General features: G+C 38.8%; 1 pseudogene; it reads left to right on the forward strand.

The window, feature by feature from the left end:
* Positions 1–1,559: 1,559 nt before the first annotated feature.
* Positions 1,560–3,625, forward strand: LOC102973552 (lysocardiolipin acyltransferase 1-like; annotated as a pseudogene).
* The last annotated feature ends 1,149 nt before the right edge of the window (positions 3,626–4,774 follow it).

The following is a 4,774-nucleotide window of genomic DNA, read 5'->3' on the forward strand; positions in this document are numbered from 1 at the left end:
CAAGAAGGAATTTTTGTAGAAATTGACAAGTGGATTCTAATATTTTTAAGGAAATTCAAAGGACAAACATCTTTAAAAATGAACAAAAAGTTCTGGAGCATTCAAGAAGGAATTTTTGTAGAAATTGACAAGTGGATTCTAATATTTTTAAGGAAATTCAAAGGACAAACATCTTTAAAAATGAACAAAAAGTTCTGGAGCATTCAAGAAGGAATTTTTGTAGAAATTGACAAGTGGATTCTAATATTTTTAAGGAAATTCAAAGGACAAACATCTTTAAAAATGAACAAAAAGTTCTGGAGCATTCAAGAAGGAATTTTTGTAGAAATTGACAAGTGGATTCTAATATTTTTAAGGAAATTCAAAGGACAAACATCTTTAAAAATGAACAAAAAGTTCTGGAGCATTCAAGAAGGAATTTTTGTAGAAATTGACAAGTGGATTCTAATATTTTTAAGGAAATTCAAAGGACAAACATCTTTAAAAATGAACAAAAAGTTCTGGAGCATTCAAGAAGGAATTTTTGTAGAAATTGACAAGTGGATTCTAATATTTTTAAGGAAATTCAAAGGACAAACATCTTTAAAAATGAACAAAAAGTTCTGGAGCATTCAAGAAGGAATTTTTGTAGAAATTGACAAGTGGATTCTAATATTTTTAAGGAAATTCAAAGGACAAACATCTTTAAAAATGAACAAAAAGTTCTGGAGCATTCAAGAAGGAATTTTTGTAGAAATTGACAAGTGGATTCTAATATTTTTAAGGAAATTCAAAGGACAAACATCTTTAAAAATGAACAAAAAGTTCTGGAGCATTCAAGAAGGAATTTTTGTAGAAATTGACAAGTGGATTCTAATATTTTTAAGGAAATTCAAAGGACAAACATCTTTAAAAATGAACAAAAAGTTCTGGAGCATTCAAGAAGGAATTTTTGTAGAAATTGACAAGTGGATTCTAATATTTTTAAGGAAATTCAAAGGACAAAACATCTTTAAAAATGAACAAAAAGTTCTGGAGCATTAACACTATCTGATTTTAAGACTTATTCTGAAACGACAGTAATTTTGGAGTGTGGGGTTGCTATCAGGACCAACAATACATCAATGAAACAGAGCAGGGAATCTAGAAATAAATCCAGATATATTTGGACAACTGATTTTCGACAAGGTGCAGAGATAATCCAGTGGAGAAATTTTTTTTAATAGTTAGTGAGGCAACAAATGCAGCTCTAGATGAAGAAGATGAACACAAAGAAGAAAGAACTTCAATCCATAGTTCACATCTTTTACAAAAAATTATTCAAAAATTTAGTAAGTTTGAAAACTAAAACAATGAAACTCCTAGAAGAAAACAAAGGAGAAAAATCTTTGTGACCAGAGTTAGGCAAAGATTTCTTAGATGACACGAAGATGATACTTAGATGAACACATACAAGGGAACAGTTGCTTCTGCTGGAGTGGTCCTGTGCAAGAAAGGAAGGGAGTTGACTGCAGGATAAAGGGAGAAAGGGCTTCTAGCCAAAGGATAAAGCAATGCAAAGTTAGGATGAGTGAGAGGGCATGAGTGCCCAGGGGTCAGACCAGAGTTTTGCACATGTTGCTGAGAGAGAAGTCACGAAAGGTTAGAGCAAGATTGTGAATTCTCAGCTAAGAGACTGACTTTATTCTTTGGGCAGCAGTACCCATAGAAGGATCTTAATCAGATGAGTGACATGATCAACTTTATGTTCTGGAGAGGGGACTTTGGTGGTGACAAGGTTAAAGACAGAATGTAAGGAAGAGACCAGTTAAGGGCAGTTTCCATGCTCCAGACCATGAGAGATGGCATGAGAGGTGGTGAGGGAGTGATCCAGGGCATTAACTAGGACAGAGCAAAGTTCACATCCGCAGAATGTGGATGTGAAGGCAGAATGGAAGACTGACTGGTTGTGAGGAATAATGGGGTGGGGTGGGGGAGGGGAGCACCTACTGAGCAAGTAAAGAGAAAACTAAGGTGTTTTATTTGTTTGCTTTGATTTTTTGGTAACTATACTGTTGGAGATTGGAGACACCATTAATTAATTTAGGAACAAGGATAAAGCAGGGAGTTCTTTGTTACTGAGTTTTGGGAGAACTGTAAACTCCGAGGTTGTTGGGTCAAATAAGGTATAACAGAACCAGGCTTTACAGAAACCTCTAGGCTTCTGATTTCTGAGACTACAGAACACTTAATTATATCACCAAAGTCAGCAGGGTCTAGTGTAAACGTGGCCCACTGTAGGAAAGGCACTCAAAGGGAAGAATCATCTAAGGCACCATTGAGAGAATGAAAGGCAAAATACAGACTGGAAGAAGAAATTTGCAATTCATCTGTCTGACCAAAGACTCACATCCAGGATAATCATGGTATCATGGAGAGGGGAAGCATTTTTGGAGAGGGATTTACTTTATACTCACTCTATTTTGAGGAAGCATTTTCAGAGAGGGATTTACTTTATACTCACTCTATTTCGGGGAAGCATTTTTGGAGAGGGATTTATTTTATATTCCATTTTGGGGAAGCATCTTTGGAAGCATTTTCATGTTGGGTCCCTTTTCACCTTTAATGTTTGTAAACCCATCTTGGTGTCACTGGATCAACAACTGCCTTGTGGCAACCTGGCTCACACTACCTGTGGCACTGCTGGAGACCATGTTTGGTGTAAAAGTGATTATAACAGGTGATGCATTTGTTCCTGGAGAAAGAACTGTTATTATCATGAATCATCCAATAAAAATGGACTGAATATTTCTGTGGAATTGTCTGATGAGACATAACTACCTCAGATTAGAAAAAATTTGCCTCAAAGCCAGTCTCAAAAGTATTCCTGGATTTGGTTGGGCCATGCAGGCTGCTGCCTGTATCTTCACTCACAGGAAATGAAAGGAAGGATGACAAGAGTCATTTTGAAGACATGATTGATTATTTTTGTGATATGCATGAACCACTTCAACTCCTCATATTCCCAGAAGGGACTGATCTCACAGAAAATTGCACGGCTCAAAGTAATGAATTTGCTAAAAAGAATGGACTTCAAAAATATGAAAATGTCTTACATCCAAGGACTACAGGCTTGACTTTTGTAGTAGACTAAGAGAAGGTAAGAACCTAGATGCTGTCCATGACACCACGGTGGCATATCCTCATATCATTCCTCAGACAGAGAGGCAACTCCTCCTCAAGGACTTTCCCAAGGAAATCCACTTCCACGTCCACTGATACCCAGTGGACACCCTCCCCACATCCAAAGACAACCTCCAACTCTGGTACCACAAGTGGTAGGAGGAGAAAGAAGAGAGGCTGCATACACTCCTTCTACTGGGGGGAGAAGACTTTTTACTTTATGAGACAGACTGTAATTCCACTTTGCAAGTCTGAGCTCAGGATCCTTCTGGTCAAATTGCTCCCTATACTGTACTGGACCCTGTTCAGCCCTGCAGTATGCCTGCTCATCTGTTTGTACTGTCTTGTTCGGTGATATTTTATAATCATCATTATCATCTTCTTGCCGTGGGAAAGAATATTTGGTGAACTGGAGATCACTGAACTTGCATGTTAACGTTTCTTAGACAAACAGCCACATTTAAATACAAAGAAAAATGAGTAAGATTGTAAGGTTCACAGTCTAAAAACCTAGGAGATATTCTGTAAATGTTTACAAATGTCTAAGCCTTTGTAAAATGAGATGCATTTTTGCATGACTATGTCAAATATTTCTTACTACCATCATTATTTGTTAAAGATATTTTGCACTTAGTTTTGTGGAAAAATACTGCTACACACACAATTTTTCTTTTAAATCTATGAATGTAATTTCAACACTGTGTAGCAAGGAGCGACCCCTGTGAAATAACTTAGGCCAGAGTATTAGTAAACAATCGTCAGGCTGTCAGCAGACAAGGTACACACAAGATTGTCTTCAAGGCCCAATCCTACTTCCTAACAAACTCCCCAGACTAGAGGCAGATTTGGGGCTCCTGGGCACTGGCCCAGATCAAGTGCTGGCACTTGCCCAAAGAGGTGAGGGCCCTTCCTCCTGGCTTCCTCTCGGCACTTTCCCCACACTCCTTTCTATGCCAATCAAACCCCTGCATTCTTCCTTAAGACCAGAAAACAGAAACCCTTTGTCCTTCAGCTGAACAAACATTTTGATAGGAAGCCCTTAATTATTCATAAAATCTTGGCATTTAGCCTTGTGCTGACCTAGACGTCAGAAGACCACCAGTGCCCTCTACTCACCAGAAAATAAGACCTAGACGAGTCTCACAGAGCAACCACAGGCTCTCCACTCAGAAACCTTAGTTTGAATTTTTAATGCTAGGAATTCATACAGTTTAGTTCTTCCGCGTCTGCATAACCTCGCATGTTTAGTGCTGGTTTCTTCACAGCTTATCGGCAGGTGTCGCTTTTCTGCACTAAAAACGGTGCTCATCAAGTCATTTACCATTTTAAAGGAAAGCGTAGAAAAACGTTGTGGTACTGCCATCAGAAACTCTCTTTTGAAGTTATGTCTTGGTTGATGCAAAAAGGAAGGTTATTGTATTTTCTAAATGTCCATGGGTGTTTAATTTCTGCCATTAAAACAATAACAGGGCTTCCCTGGTGGCGCAGTGGTTGAGAGTCTGCCTGCCAATGCAGGGGACATGGGTTCGAGCCCTGGTCTGGGAAGATCCCACATGCCGCGGAGCAACTAGGCCTGTGAGCCACAACTACTGAGCCTGCGCGTCTGGAGCCTGTGCTCCGCAACAAGAGGCCG

This window comes from Physeter macrocephalus, chromosome 2, assembly GCF_002837175.3.
Source record: "Physeter macrocephalus isolate SW-GA chromosome 2, ASM283717v5, whole genome shotgun sequence".
NCBI lineage: Eukaryota > Metazoa > Chordata > Mammalia > Artiodactyla > Physeteridae > Physeter > Physeter macrocephalus.